The following is a 16,749-nucleotide window of genomic DNA, read 5'->3' as shown; positions in this document are numbered from 1 at the left end:
GTGCAGTTTCCTCTGCCTGGAGCCACGGTGCCCAGTGCTCTCGTTTCTCATCACATCCTTCAGATCTCAGACTCCCTGAAGTCAGGCTCCAGTTACTACACTCCAGTGACAGAATTTTGGGCCCCTCCAAGTTTATTTAATAAGAGCAGCATCTCCAGTCCATTTTCAGGAGTTATGTTGATTTGGGACTGAGGGAATAGTGTGAGAGCCTGGAAGACAGGCTGGACCCTCCCAGACCCACCTGTCCCTAGGATATCTCCCTGGCAACACCTCCAGCTGTGCCTTTGTTCACACTACTTTCATGTATCTGAGCAATAATTCTCTTGACATCCTTCTCCCCACTAGGTAGTGAGCCACAAGACAGACAGGCTCTGTCTTGGCCACGTTTGTCTCTGCAGTACCTGGTGTGGGGCTGGTGCTATGGCCAGAGCCAGAGGTGCTCTGCTTAGTCCCGCCCCCTTTGATTAGCATGCCCAAATTTAGTCTGAACTGTCCAGTGAAGGAGCCATAGGCAGCCTACAAAGGCCCAGGAGCAAGGGTTTACACAAATACTATGCACACATGCACATAAAATGTGTGCCCATTTGCCACATTGCAATATGTGTACAAGGGTGCCTTAACATGGGGCCTCTGTTCAGCACTCATGCTGCTGCTCTGTGTATGTGTGTGTGTGTGTGTGTGTGTGTGTGTGTGTATGAAGGGGGGAGAGAGAGAGAAGGAGAGAGATTGAATATTTGAGACAAAATGAGAAGCTGTGAGGGAGCGGTCAGGAGATTGGGGGAGAGGATAGGAGACCGAGAGGTTGAGAGGGAGCCTGGGTATTGGAGAGAATGGTGTGGAGGGGGACGGAGGGAAAGGGAGACTGAACTCCTGCAGCGAGGCCAACAGAGCCTGGAAGCCACCCCCTTCCTAAGGGGTGGGTTTCCCCAGAGCCAGGAGATTTGGAAATATTTGGATGGTTCTCAGCCTTAGTCACTCTGCTCAGGAAGCTCCTGCAAATGGAAAAGGCCACCTCCTATAAGTGACCACAGCTATGGGGTGTGTATGTGTGTGTGTGGCGGCTGGGTCGACGGTGGGCTCTTGGAGCATCCTGGGTCTTGGGCATAAGGTGTCCTCACAGCCCCAGGGTGGGCAGGGAAGTGCTGCCCTCTGAATACACGACTCTCCCACAGATTCTACATCACCTGCCTGAAGTTACCTCTCCCACCCACCTGTCACGGTCACCTGTAGAACAGCCAGGTTGCTCCCCTCCCTGTGCCTGCACCTGGGCCCCTCCTTGCTCTGTCAGCCCTGCAGACCCTGGGCTCCAGGCAGAGAGAGGTCTGACATTCACTTACCCTCTTTGCTCTGGGGTCCCCATGTTCCAGTTGAGGTAGCCGTGCCAGTTAGGGTTTCCAGCTACCTTGAGCCAGGCTCCCTGCCTAGCCCCCTGCCGGGTATTGCCACATGACTGAACTGCATGGGCCTGAGCCAGAATGTGTCCCTGTGGCCAGAGTGGGGCCTTGAATCTCAGCTTGTTCCCGAACCACACTTTCCCACAGCCCTGCCCAGCTTAGCCTCCTCTTTCCACCTCCAACAATTTGTCCAGTCTGACCCTGGGAACTGGGGGGGCTCTAATGTGGGAGACAGCTCTCGTGGGCGGATGTGAAGGACCCCATGGCCAGGTACAGAGCTGGGAACAGAGTCTCCTTTAGAGTGCAGCAGTCAGGGCTGCCTGTGCACGTGGACTGGGGGACCTGTGCCTGCTGACCCAGTGCATGCAGGGGTCAGGAGCCACCAATGGTGGGGAGGGGGGGTGCGGAGAGGCCACAAAGCCCTGAGAGAAGACAGCAGAATCCCTGGGGAAGCCTCATTGCTAGGGTCAGTGGGGAAGGGTGGCACTGACCTGTGGTTTGGACAGCTCCTTCCTTCCCACCCCCACTTCCCTTCCTCTTCCTTCTCTGTTCTTGTTTACAAAAACATGAAGGCTTTATTTTACTTGGTCTGACTTCTGGGCTGAGCAACTGGGTGATGTGTGGGAGTGCGAATCTACAATTCTGGTTTGTCGTGGAGACAGGCGGCACGAGGAGTGGGCAGTGGGAGACGTCAGTCCAGAGCTTAGGGGAGAGTCAGGGCCGAGTCAGCACCAGGGAAGGCAGCTGTGGCTAGAAGCATTTGAAGTTGAGAATGAGATCACATGGATGGAGGGTGAGACCAGAGGTGCCACGGAGGGCAGAGGGGACAGTGAGGCTGGGTGGCAGGGAGAGAAGGTCGAGTAAGGTGGTGTAAGAGATGAAGAGGGCTCAGGAAGGAAGGAAGCGGTCAGTCATGGGGCTGCTGAGAGAGGAGGAGCAGGGTGAGCAATGGTGTTGGAAAGACGGAGGTCACGGGCCACCAGGAATATGACAGCTTCTTCAGTGCAATAATGGCGAAGTAGATCAGAGGCCACTGAGATAAGGGGAGAGAAGGAAGTGGGGGAGAAACTGATTATTCTTGAGCATGTTGGGGAGAAGTACAGCTGCCGATGGGGGCTTTGGGGTTGGGTGAATTCTTTTAGGATATTGTGTTTGTCGGCTTTCTGTTACTGTGACAAATATTTGAGGTAATCAACTTATAAAGAGGAAAAGTTAACTGGGCATGATGTGTGCCCTTATAATTCCAGTGACTCTGGAGGCTGAGGCAGGAGGACTGCAAGTTCAAAGGCAGCCTCAGCAACTTAGTGAGGCCCTAAGCAACTTAGAGAGACCCTGTCTCAAAATAAAAAATAAAAAGGGCTGAAGGATGTGGCTTAGTGGTAAAGTGCCTCTGGGTTCAGTCCCTAGTACCCAAGCCCCCACCAAAAAAAAAAAAAAAAAAAAAAAGAAAAGTTAATTTTGACTCACAGCTTTGGGGTTTGGTCCATGATTGATTGGCCCCGTTGTTTGGGGGCTCACGGCAAGGTGGCACATCATGGGCACAGTGCAGGGCAGAACTGCTTACCTCATGGCCAGAGAGCACAGAGAAAGAGGAATATCTTACTATCTGCCGGGTTTCTGTTCTCGCGACTAAAAGGCTCAGGGGTCACTCCAGTTAAACTGGGCTGACTGGGCTGCACGAAATAACCACACAAGAGACACAAATACCTTTTTCTTTGGGGTCACTGTGAAGGCTCCTTTGACCTTAAGGGTCCGCAGCAGGAAGAGAGAGCGAGAGGAGAAGCTGTTCACATGAGGCAAGGGGTCAGGTTTCAGGGGGCTGAGTCTGTCTTCATGATGTCCACTGTCAGCAGGTTGACTGACACCTGGGTAGGCCACACCCAAGGGCACAGTAAGAGGAGGGGACATACACTAGGCACTTCCATGGAAGATTCTATCCTAAACAGGGCGAGGGGTTATATTACAAAGGAACAGATGAGCGTAGCTTCACCATGGGGCTGTAGGAAGGCACACCCATGCACGAGACACCCAAGAAGGGTGGGGAAAGCTCTGCCACATTTCAGTGTCTGAGAGCCTCAGCACCCAGCCGGGGAGTGTGACTCAGTCACGTGTGAGGTTGGCCTCCCACAACTATCCCCTCCAGGGGCACATCCCCAGTGACCTGAAGATGTCCTGCTAGGCTCCACTATTTTTTCCCCCACCAGTTCTGGAGATCAAGCCCAGGGGCTTGTAAGTATTGGGCAAGTGCTCTACCATGGAGCTACAGCCCATCTCTTTTATTTTTTATCAAACATTTTTTTTTTGAGAATTTTAATATTTATTTTTTAGTTTTCGGCAGACACAACATCTTTGTTTGTATGTGGTGCTGAGGATCGAACTCGGGCTGCACGCATGCCAGGCGAGCGTGCTACCGCTTGAGCCACATCCCCAGCCCCAGCCCAGCTCTTTTAAAAAAATATTTTTTAAAATTTGAGACAGGGTCTTGGTAAGTTATCCACACTGGTCTCAAACTTGCGATCCTTCTGCTTCAGCCCTCTGGGTTGCTGGGATCATAGGTGTGAGCCACAGTGCCTGGCCTAGGCACCATGTCTTCTAGGTTCTACCGTCTCAAAAAGCACCAGGCTGGAGACCCAGTCTTTTATATACATATAATATATTATATATATACATATAATATATTTATATAATATAAATGTATTATATTTATATATTATATATAATATAATATATTTATTTATTTATCTATCTATTTATTAATTTATTTTCATGTGGTGCTAAGAATCAAACCTAGTGCCTCACACGTGCTAGGCAAGCGCTCTACCACTAAGCTACAACCTCAGCCCTGAGACTCAGTCTTTCAGATCCCAACTAGAGCAGATGTTGAGTTCTGTGTGAGGCTCTCTACCCATGTCTGTAATTATACCCCACAAGTTTGCCTTCCCACCGGACGGTCTTCTCTGCGGGGACAGGGTCTTTGACTGCAGCCTCTTCCCAGCATCTGACCCCTACAGTGTGGGTGAATGGTGGCTAAATGACCGGGTTTCTCCAGGTCAACCTCTTGGAATACTGACAAATACATAACAAATGCTTGGGGAAGGTTGCTGCTATTGCTTAGGTGAATGAATGTGGAATAAGGTATTTCTGCAGTCTGTATGTGGGTCCCTGAGTGTGACTGGTCTGGGTCACTTCAATAGAATGTGTGCTGGCAGGGACACTTGACTCAGCAATGGGGACCTATGTGAAACCACCATGCAGCTGCCTTCATGGTCCCTGCTGGGTGGTCTGATGTCTGGTCCTGAGGTCACAGCACTGTTCCTGCCTGACTCAGCCTGATCACTAGAGGGAGCCCACGAGCAAGCTGTAAGCCCTCAGCCGGTGCCCTCAGGGCCATGTCTGTGCTGGAGGTGGAGATTTGGGTCCAGGGCCCTCTGGGGAGCCTTCTCTGCAAGTCCTCCCTGGGGTACACTGCTTTCTTTTCTGGTCACCTGCCCCTGTGTGCTGCAGGAGCTCATCTTTCCCATCAGTGTTGCCCTTGACCTCCTTTTCCTGTCCCTAAAGCCTCACCTGCCCAACTCTGCTCAGGATTGGGGCAAGACCCTTCCCCCTGCCTTGAGCCAGGGGAAATGTGGGTTTGTTCCTTTATTTATTTGTTTTGGTACCAGGGATGCTTAACCACTGAGCCCAGCCCTTTTTATTTTTTATTTAGAAGGTCTCCCTAATTTGCTAAATTGCTGAGGCTAGTTTTGAACTGGCCTCTTGCCTCAGCCTCCCTAGCTGCTACGATTACAGGCGAGTGCCACCATGCCCACTGGCTCCTCTTTTTCCTTCTCAAACATAAACTCATTGACCTGCAGCAGTCCTGGCCTCCTCCCCGCTGCCCTCACAGGAAGAGTGACTCTTGGACACATTCCAGCTTTCTCCACTCCAGACCCTCCCTGGACTCAGACCCTGTCCTGTTCCTGCCTGCCTTCAGGAGTCAACTTGGAGTCATGGTTTTACCTTTCTTTTCCATTTCTCTCCCTTCCCTTTCCCTCTTTCCTCTCCTCTTCTCATCCTCCTTCTTCTTTCTTGTTCTGTTGGTGCAGAGGATTGAACCCAGGGCCTTATGTGTGCCAAGCAAATGATCTATCATTTAGAGATACCTGCAGCCCCTTTTTCCAGCTTTCTGTGTAAGAATGCTCCACATATACTAAGGTTAGAAATTCTACATGTACAAGTTAAAGGAAAAAAGAACATGCCCTGGGTCTACTTTCCAGACTGAGAAATAGCACTTAACTCTTAGCCCCAATGTGCCCTGTTCTGATCACATCCCTTCCATCAGGAGCAACTGTATTGTGAGTCTTGGCGATCCTTCCTTTGCTTCTCTGTATAGTTCTACCACCCCTGTGCGTATCCTTAAACAATTTATTGTTTAGTATTGAGTGTTTGAGGACTTTATGTTAATTGAAGCATCCTTTGTGTTTTCTTTTTTTCCCCTAATTTTTATTGGTGCATTATAGTTGCACATAATGATGGGATTCATTGTTACCTATTCATACATGCACACAATATAGTAATGTAATTTTCCCAATATTTCCCCCTTTCCTTCCCTACTTCCTTCCCTGTACCCTTACTTCTACTCTACTGATCTTCCTTCAATTTTTTTTGTTCTTTTTAGATACATATGACAGTTGTATTTTGACATATTATACATATATGGAATATAACTTATTCTAATTAAGACCCTATTGTGGCTGTACGTGATGTGGAGTTACACTGGGCATGTATTCATATATGGACCTAGGAAAGTTATGTCCGATTAATCCCACCCTTTCCTATTCCTATCCCCCCATCCCTTCCCTTCATTCCCCTTTAATCCACTGAACTTCTGTTCTTCCCTCCAGACCCCGCTGTGGTGTGTTAGCATCCACATATCTGAGAAAACATTCGACCTTTTTTTTTGGGGGGGGCTGACTTATTTCACTTAGCATGATAGTCTCCAATTTCTTCCTTCAGTTTTTAGGAAATACCCCCTGAAAGGAAAGTGACCACAACACTCAGAGCAACCAAAAGATCTTTATTGCAGCAGTGCAACAAAGAGAAAGGAAAGAAGGAAGGAGAGAGAGAGAAAAGAGAAGAGATGAACAGGGAGAGAGCAAGAGCAAGAGAGAGACAGCGCGCATAAGAAAGATAAAGAGCAAGAGAGAGAGAGCAAGAGAGAAAGAGCAAGAGAGAGGGGGGCCTGGCAGGAGGGAGTTTTTATAGCCCAAATCTAATGGGGCCTCTGGGTCTGCAAGCTGCCTTGTTGGCCCAAGGGGGGGTTAAGTGTTCAGCCTTAAGCAGGGTTGAATGTTCAGACTTGAGGCAAACAGGTGATAAAGGACCAGATAGAGGGGGGTTTGAGTGCGTGGGCTATCTTGCAGCCAACATCTGTTCAGCCTGCTCTGCACCCAACACCCCCAAACTTACTTCTCCTTTTTCCTCTCTAGCTTACACATACGAGGGGAAACCTATGATCCTTTGCTTTCCGAGTTTGGCTTATTTCACTTAGCATCATGTCCTCAATTTCCATCTGTTTTCCTGCAAATGACATAATTTCATTCTTATTTATGGATGCCTAAAACTCTGTTGTGTATATATCTATTTTCTTTATCCATTTATCTCTGTTTGAAGACACCTACGCTGGCTCTACAGCTTGGCCATTGTGAATTGTGCTGCTATAGGTGTAAGGGCCCAGCTAACACCGGAGGAAGAGACCACCAAGAGACTGACTTTATGCAATAAGCAGGAGGGGGTTTATTGAGATTCCAGCATGCTGGGGCTCTGTGCCCACTCGAGAAGGGAGAGCAGCCCAGAGCCCAGAGCTGGGGTTGAACAATGCTTAAGTACACTTTTTTGGGGGGAGGGCGGGGACTTTACATACATCACAGTCTCCTTTAACAAATCACCATACACCGCGGGAAAGTCAAACTACAATTCTTAGACTTGATTAGTACATACATTGGTGGGAACAGGGCTGGCTGGAGTGATAGGTCATTCTTAAGGAGGGGGTTACATTTAAACTGATTGGTTCGGGCCCTGAATGTCTACGTGACAAGCTGCACAGGATCTTAGGCTATAAAGCAACTAAATGGCCAGTAGGGCATTGTCTTAACTGCCTCAGGAATTTAACCCATGCTTTGCAGTTTAGAAGCAGGTTTACAATGCCTGGTCCTTTACATTTTAACTCAGGCTTTGCAGCTTAGAAACTTTACCCTTTCATAGGCAGTCATATGCATGTATTGCTAGAGTAGCTGACTGTTCTTCTTTAGGATACAGACAGAGGAATGGTATAGCTAGTGGTATAGTTAGGAACCTCCAAATTGATTTCCATAGTGGTTTTGTCCTAATTTACAGTCCCAACAACAACGTAAAAGTATTCCTTTTTATTCACGTCATCCCCAGCATTTGTTAGTTATTCTTTGTATGCTTGATGGCTGCCATTCTAACTGGAATAAGATGAAATCTCAGTGCCATTTTGATTTGCATTTCTCTAATTGCTAATTATGTTGAACATTCAAAGAAAATATATTTGTTGGCCATTTGTATTTCTTCTTTTGAGAAGTGACTGTTTGGTTCATTTGCCCATTTATTAATTGGGTTATTTTGTGTGTGTGTCTCTGTGTGTGTGTGTGTGTGTGAAATTTTTTGAGTTTGTTTTAGATTCTGAATATTAATTCTGTCAGAAAATACCACAGTCTGGCTGGGCACAAATAACCGAGCCGCCACAAAGCACTTGTATGTTCAAACAGGAAACTTTATTGCCCGAACTCCACCAGCACTCTCTCCCACTACACTGGGCTGCACGCGCACTCTTTCGGACCCCCCCCCCCCCAGAGAACTCAATGGGAACTCCAAAGTAGCGGGTGCCGCCCTATTACCGGACAGTAAAGGTCTAATATACAATTGAATACACAGCTTAACATAACCATCATCATCTCAATGGCTTGCTGGCGTCACCTCTCAACCACTCCCTTCTGGCAAAATCCCATGCCTCATCCTGACTCGGCTGTGGCCCTCAACAAGAAAAGAAGCCAGCAAAGATTCTCTTCCATTCTCTGGGTTCTCTCTCCACATTCTTATTGTTCCCTTTGCTGTGCAGAAGCTTTTTAATTTTATGCCATCCCTTTATTAACTCTTGACATTTTTTTTCCTGAGCTTTAGGGGTCCCATTGAGAAAGTGGTTGCCTGTGCCTGTATGTTGGAGTGTTGACCCTACATTTTATTCTAGGAGTTGCATAGTTTTTGGTCTAATTCCTATGTTTTTGATCCATTTTAGTTTTTGTGCAGGGTGAGAGATCAGAGTCTAGTCTCATTCTTCTATATATGGATAACCACCATTTGTTTAAAGGGCTGTCTTTTCTCCAACTTATGTTTTGGGGACCTTGTCAAAGATCAAGTGACTGTATCTGTGTGGGTTTGTCTCCGTGTCTCCTATTCTGAACCATTCATCTATGTGTCTGTTTTTCTGCCAAAACCATGCTGTTTTTGTTACTGTAGCTCTGTAGTATAAGTTGAAATCTGGATTGTGATGTCTCCAATTCTTTTTGCTCAGAATTGCTGTAGAGAGTCTTTTGTTCTTCCAAATGAATTTTAGGACTGTTTTTTCTAGTTCTGTGAAGAATGTCATTGGTATTTTAGTGGAGATTGCCTTGAATCCCCTATATTGCTTATATAGTATGGCCATTTTAACAATATTAGTTCTTCCTGCCCATGAACATGGTGGGGAGGGTCTTTTCATCTTCTGAGATCTTCGATTTCTTTCTTCAATGTTCTATAGTTTTCATTGTGGAGGCAGTTTACCTTCTTGGTTAGATTTGTTCCTGGGTATTTTCTTTTTTAGGCTCTTTTAAATGGAATTGTTTTCCTGATTTCTTTCTCAACAGATTCATTATTAGTGAAAGACCCTCCGACTCCCTGTCCAAGGAAAAGCACACGAGACACTGGCTGCAAAAGCAAGAGGCGATTTATTGATACATAGGCGCCTGCGGGTGCTCAGCGAAACCTCAGCGGGAGCTTCGGTGAACTGGCACACCGGGCTCTAGGGCACAGATCTTTTATAGGGAGCAGGGGGTTAGTTTTTAGCTTAGCACAGTAACAGTTATTCTATTGGTTCCTCTGAATCCAGTCGTTAGGTCACCTGGGGGGTAAACTTGTTTTTCCACTTTATGTTCTCGGAAAAACCATAAAATTGCATCCTGTCTTTTTAGTTCCTGTTTTTAAACCTGCATCCCGTCCTTTTGGTTCCTGTTTTTTTTAAACCTTGTTCCTCAAGTTTGACCGTTAGGGTTATCTATATGGAACATCTTGTGGTAGCATTGTGCTACGTGCTGCTGGAGGGGTTTTGACATGGGGGTTGTGTAAGGGAGCATCTTGCAGCTTCAGGGCCCAGGGGTTAGATTTCCTAATGTTGGGCCTGGGGCCTTGAGGTCCTTCATTAGTATACAGGAAAGCTGTTGGTTGGTTTTGTAACTTGCTACTTTGCTGATTTTGTTATTAGTTCTAGCCGTCTTCTGGTGGAGTGTTTTGGATCTTCTAAGTATAAGATCACATCATCTGTAAACAGTGATAACTGACTTCTTCCTTTCCTATTTTTATCATTTCATTTCCCTAATTGCTCTGGCTGGAATTTCTAGTACTATATTGAATGTGAGTGGTGAGAGTGGACATCCTTATCTTGTTCCATATTTTAAAGGAAAAGCTTTCAGGTTTTCCCCATTTATTATGAGGTTGGCTTTGAGTTTTTAGTATGTAGCCTTCATGATGTTGAGGTAGGTCCCTTCTATCCCTAGTTTCTTCTGTGTTTTTTTTTTTTTTAATCACAAATAGGTGCTTAAATTTTGTTGCAAACCTTCTCTGCATCTATTGAGATAACTAAGTGTCCTTAATTACACTGTAAGGAATTACATTTATTGATTTGCATAATTAAGCCATCCTTGCATCTCTGGGATGAAATCAACTTGATCATAATGTACAATATTCTTTTTTGATTTTTTTTTAGTTATAGATGGACACAATACCTTTATTTTATTTATTCATTTTTATGTGGTGCTGAGGATGGAACCCAGTGCTTCACACATGCAAGGCGAGTGCTCCACCGCTGAGCCACAACCCCAGCCCATGATGTACAATATTTTTAATATGTTGCTGAATACAACTTGCTAATAATTCATTAGGGATTTTTGTATCTAAGCTCATCAGGAATATTGGTCTGTCATTTTATTTTCTGGATGTGACTTTGTCTGATTTTGGTATGAGTGTGATACTGACTTCATAGAATAGATTTGGACATGTACCTTCCTATTCCTGGAATAGTTTAAGGTGCATTTGCATTAGTTCTTCTTTAAAGGTCTGGTAGAATTCAGCTGAGGCTCCATCTGGTCCTGGGCTTTTCTTTTACTGCTTCTCATTGCTAGCTTCTTGGAGAAACTTTTCGGAATTGGCAGCACCCGGGACTCTATCTTCTCCTGGATGAGGGCCGTCAAGGGTGAACTTTGGAATCTGCTTCTTTTTTTTTTTTTTCTTTCCCCTTCGATTCACGTTTTTCCACAGGTGAATGGTAAGGGTCACACCCCAGGGGCAGCGGCAGGAAAGGCACCAGGTGAGTAGGAAGTTCCGACTCTGGGCTGCCTGAGCTCTGGAGAGAGAGGAGGGCAATCATGTCTGGGCAGGACAACCTCAATAAAACCTCGGGACATGGGGGCTGCGTGCAGCCTCCCGGTGATCTGTCGGAGGGTAGTGTGCCCTGACCCACAAGGAGGGAACATGGACACAGACATGGAAGCTCTGTCCTTTTTTCCAGACCAACCTGTGAGTATAGTCTTTCTCTGGACGTCCTGGAAGTCCTTATCCACTTCTTGGCTCTGTGAGTCATTCTGGTGAATAATCAAACATGAAGAGGTTGTGGGAGCCCCCGGATTTGTAGCTAGTTTGTCAGGGGTGTGGGTGGGCTGGGTCTCCAGGTGTGGCTGGAGTGAGGGGGGTCTTGTGGAAGACTTTGTTCTTAAGTCTGCTTTTATCTGTGGAGTGTGTGGCACTAACTCCGTGTAGTTAGGGTCAGGATAAGATTTCAGGACCCCGTTGGGGGTGAAATAGGGCACATTATATGCATAACCATCACTGTGTGTGCCGGGGTGAGAGGCTTGGTGTGTGTGTGTGTGTGTGTGTGTGTGAGCACTGAGGTGTGTGAGTGTGTGGGTTGGATACCCCAAGGGGCGTATGTGCCATTGTGAGTTTGATGGGGCCCATGAGACTTGGGAGCCTGTGAAGCTGTGTTTGGAGTCGCTGTGGTTATATGAGTGTGATTGTGTGGTTGTGTGGTTGTGAGTCTGCCTGACTCTGCTGGTGTGTGTGTGCCAGGGCTGAACATGGGAAGGTGGAGATCTTCGGGAGGTGGGTGACGTGGTGCTGAATGGTGGGAAAGAGCCTTCAGGGCTGGGGGACTCTTCCTGACATTGCATGATTTGGTGACAGTCTTCAGGGACATTCACCTAAACCAGACTCTTGGCATGACAGACCAAGGTCTGAGGGATGGGTGAAGGGAAGAAGCACTCACTACATGAGTGCATCCTGGGGACAGAGAACTGCGGAGGACGACAGATGAAAGGGGTTGGGCCCATGAGCGTGGCCAGGTGGGCCCAGGTGAGTGAGCACGGGCCAGGGAAGCTGGACAGCTGCCCCATGCCACTTGTCTATCTTCCTACTCTGGGCCCTAGAGCATGGCGGGCATCTTCCCCAGGCCCTCCACAGAGGGGAGGGTGAAGAGGGCTGGGAGGCTCCCTGAGGACACTTTGGCACCTTGAGGCTTGGAGGTGTGTGCTCAGAGTGGTCTTTGTGTACCTGTCCCATACTAATTTGTGATGAGCACTCGCCTGTCCCTTCCCGTGGCCCCCACCCAATGCACACACTCATCCACCACTGCTGTGCGGCTGTCACAAACACCCACTGCACACCCTGGACACGGTGGCTCACATAGCTGCCTCACAAACTCCTCTACACCTGCCTGAGGTTACCTGCCACACAGGTAACTCACCTGCAAGACATCACCAGAACACACGCTTGTCTATGCCAACGTGGGAGCGGGGAAAGGTTTGCATCTTCAGCTTCGAGGATCCTGGGAATGGTGGTGGCCAGAGGCCAGGGAGGCGTTGAGCCAAGAAAGTAGACAAAGACTTCCAGGAACTCGCGGCCAGGCTCGTGGCTCTGCCTGGCTGAGGTGGTCAGCTTGGTGTTGCTAATGATGAAAATCCCAGGTGAGGACAGCCAGGGGAGGGAAGGGGTATTTTGGGTCACCATTCCAGAGATTTAGTCCCTGGCCAGCCGACTCCATTTCTGGGTTCCAAGGTGAGGCAGAACATGGTGGCAGGAGGGCCTGAGGGAAGGGCGCTGCTCTACTCGTGGCAGCAGGAGGCAGAGAGAGCAGGGGAAGGGGCCACAGAGAAAATGAACCCTTGTAGATTGTGCTGCCAGGGCCACCTCCTCGGCCCTGTCCCCTGCCTGTATTACCACCTCTCAGTCCATTCAAACCAGGATGGACTAATAGGTGACAGCTCTCATAATCCAATCATTTCACCTCCAAATAATTCTGCGTGAACACAGGAGCTCTGGGGGACACCTCATATCCCAACCATGAGGCTGGCCTGGTCTGGCTCTTAAGTAGAGGTGGACATGGGCCTGAGGGATGGTCACATGGCCAAGCTGTGTGGGTCTCAGCCAGGAACTGTTGTCCCCAAGGCCACTCTGGAACGCAGATCCTGCCACACAGACACGAGCTCCTTCCCTTGTACTTCCTCTTAGCTGTCCCTGCTCAGCCCAGCTCTCCTCTCGCGTCCCCCACTGCTGTGGGGTAGAAAAGTCACACTGACCTTGGGGAGCAGAGCTCCATTGGCTGGGCTGCTAGTGGGAAGGATGGGTTTTCCAAGACACAGACACGGTGGTAAGCTGAGCAGTGGCACCTGGGGACCCTGGAGCAATGTCCCCCTAGCATTTGGTTGATGCTGGAAGTCAGTCAGCTGGAAGAGGTGTGATGGCACTTCTTGGGGGCAGCATTTTTCCTTTCTGTCCATGCAACTTTGGGATCTAGAAGCCTTAGTTCATGAGATACTTCTACCAGGGGACACGGGAACGATTCTGTTAAAATCAAAAGTTGAGAGCACTTCCTGGCCACGTTGGTGTCCTCACCCCAGTGGGCAGGCAGAGAATCTGTTGTCATGACTGGTGTGACTAACCTTGTTCATCAAGGGGAAATGAGGTGACTACCACACAATGGGGACAAGAAGGATATGTGTGGAGTGTCAGAGATCCCCATGGCACCATTTAGAACTCGCTTAACCTGTGGTGATGTTAATGGAAAGCTGAGACTCTCCACTGCAGACAGGACTGGTAATGGCCCCCTCCTTCTGGGACAAAGGTTTGGTCTCTCATTCAGGGAGGGATATAGTGAGTTGTGTATAGTGAGTTGTGTTTGCTCTGGGAAAAGAGGGTATGAAATGGGATAGTGGAAAAGGCAGTAGGAAATATGATCCTAAGTGCTAGCTATGGAATATGAGGATTTGTAGAAGTGGGCTGTGGTGGTTATGAGTATTTCTTATTTTGACATGTATATGTTTGTGTGCGTGTATTTTTTTAAACTATTCCCTTCTCTCTTTCTCTTACCATTCACTATAGGATATGTAATAGTGCCAGGTGCAGTGGTGCACGCCTATAATACCAGTGACTCGGGAGGCTGAGGCAGGAGGATCTCGAGTTCAAAGCCAGCCTCAGCAACTTAGTGAGATCCTATCTCTAAGTAAAATACTAAAAAGGGCTCAGGATGTGACTCAGTGGTTAAGTGCCCCTGGAGTTCAATCCCTAGTACCAAGGAAAAAAAAATTTGTAATAGTATATAATTTTTCCCCTTTTCTTGGTGCTGGGAATTAAACCCAGGGCCTTGGCTACGCTAGGCAACACTCTGTCACTGAGCTATATCCCCCAGGTCCCTGGTTAATCTTTTTTTTTTTTTGGACAGGATCTCCAGGCTGACCTTGAACTCCTAGGCTCAAGCAATCTTTTTGTCCTAGCCTCCTGAGTAGCTGGGACTATAGTCATGTGCCACATGCCCAGCCCCTAGTCAATCTCATGTCTCAGTAGGTAATAGGGTATCAAGGATGTAAATCATTAAGGAGAATGGACATCATTCATCAGTGGATAAACGGACTTGGCGCCTTATTTGGTGACTTACTGCATTTTCAGTTCTACAAGAGACAGTCGATCCTGAAGGTGGAAGCATAATTTCTGGGATCTCTGGAAGCTAAGCATGGTTGCAGGAGGTGTACGTGAAGGCCAGATTGTCAAGAGTGGCCTCTGGTGGACTTGTGCTGGACTGGACCTCCCTCCTTTTTTTTTTTTTTTTTCTTTTGGATACTAGGGATTGAACTCAGGGGCTCTCAACCACAGAGGCACATCCCCAGCCCCTTTTTGTATTTTATTTAAAGCAGGGTCTCATTGAGTTGCTTAGCACCTTTCTTTTGCTGAGGCTGGCTTTGAACTTTCGATCCTCCTGCCTCAGCCTCCCAAGCTGTTGGGATTATAGGCATGTGCCACGGTGCCCAGCCATGCATAGTTCTTGACTGGTGTCCATCACATATCCTCATGTGAGATTCGGAAGCCAAGCGTGGAGCAGCAGCCACATTTCTGTGCTCGGAAGGTTGGTGCTGGGCACTGCACTGTGGCTCCTCCTCTGTCTCACTCGATGTTAAGTCAGCTGAATCTCCAGTTCTTCTGGCGCCTGCTAGATCTCCTCCGTCAGCTTTCCCCAGCCCTCACCCTGGCCACCTGGCTGCTGACCGCAGACCCAGCACCAGAGGCAGAAGCAGCAGCCTTACATGGACTGGCTAAGCAATTGTCACCGTGGCACAAGGGTGAATCCCTGTAATAAATACCTCGTTCTGTGTCATTCCTAGAGATTCTGTTTCACTGATCAGCCCAGGAGGATGTGGTTCCTGATCCTGAGATAAGTGGGTATGAAGAAGATAACAGCTTCCCTTGGAGCAGACTGAGGGGGATAGCAGGCCCTAACAGGAAGGATGCTGTAGTTTAAATGTGGGTCCCTTGCGTAGTACTTGATGAGACTTAATTGCCACTGTACAGTGGTTAGAGGTAGGACCTTGAAGAGGTGTTTAGGTCTTGAGGGCACTGCTCTTATGAATGTATCAGGGCCATTGTTAGGGGAATGGTTTTTAAATTTTTTTAAATTTATTTTTTATTGTGGGACTGGGTTTTCTCCTCTTGTACTTTCTCTGTTTGTTTTGCTCCTGCCATGCCATGCCTTGTATTAAGGCAGCAGGAAGGCCATTATCAGATGAAGGCACCTTGATAATAGGACACTCAGCCTCAGAACTGTGAGCCAGTTTTTTTTTTCTCCCAGAGAGGCACAAGAAAGAGGGATTAGCCATGTTATTCCTCATCGAAAAGGTGATCAGCGCCATGACAGACCGAGGGGCCATTTTTCCCTATAGCCCAGCAGTGTTGACCAACAGGACATTTATACCTCGGGCAGACAGACAGGCATGGGCCCTTCTAGCGGACAGCTTGTACCAGGAGGAGCAGCAGCAAAAGCTAAAGAAGCTCTTACAAACATGGGTGAAGTTTTGAAAGCTGCAGGCCGTGACTTCAGTAATGTGTTCAAATAAACTGTTTTGCTGGCTGACATATTTCAAGAACCATTTTCCTGCTAGAACTGCTTACCAGGTTAGCTGCTTAACCCAAAGGAGCATGCGCTGACATTGAAGTGGTGGCTGTCCAAGGACGTCTCACTTTAAGTGAGCACAGTGTTCTCGTTCTCATCGTGTCTTTGTTTGTTTGTTTCATTATAAAATTTTTGCTTAAACAATTGTTACATGCCAATAATAATACAGGGTTAAGTGGTAAGTTGACAACTGAGAAATGAAAGAAGGAAAACACCATTATTGTGTTATAAAATACAGCATTCAGCACAGCAAATTAAAAAGAGTCAGGATACAGATGCCTATGCTATCATATAAACTAAATAGCCCAATACTGTAAGTCCAAAGAAGCAAAGAAAGGCAGAAATGAAAATAAGTTGGGTGGCGGGGCAGGGAGGAGAAGAAAACAGAAGGCAGAGTATGGAGAGCCTTTTACTCTAGTGTACCCAAAGTTAAGCGTGGAACTAAAAAGTCTGTATACTTAAAAAAAGTGTGTATAAATTATATGAACTGCAGTTTTCATAAAAGTCAAAATAAGATCTGCATAGGACAAAAGATATGCCTAAGCAACATATCATATTTGCACAAGGCCACTGAACGTCATGAATATTAGTAACAATTGTAAAAGCTTAATT

The sequence above is a fragment of the Marmota flaviventris genome, chromosome 18, assembly GCF_047511675.1.
Source record: "Marmota flaviventris isolate mMarFla1 chromosome 18, mMarFla1.hap1, whole genome shotgun sequence".
In the NCBI taxonomy this organism is placed as follows: domain Eukaryota; kingdom Metazoa; phylum Chordata; class Mammalia; order Rodentia; family Sciuridae; genus Marmota; species Marmota flaviventris.
The sequence above is the reverse complement of the archived record's forward strand: the minus strand, read 5'-3'. Positions refer to the sequence as shown.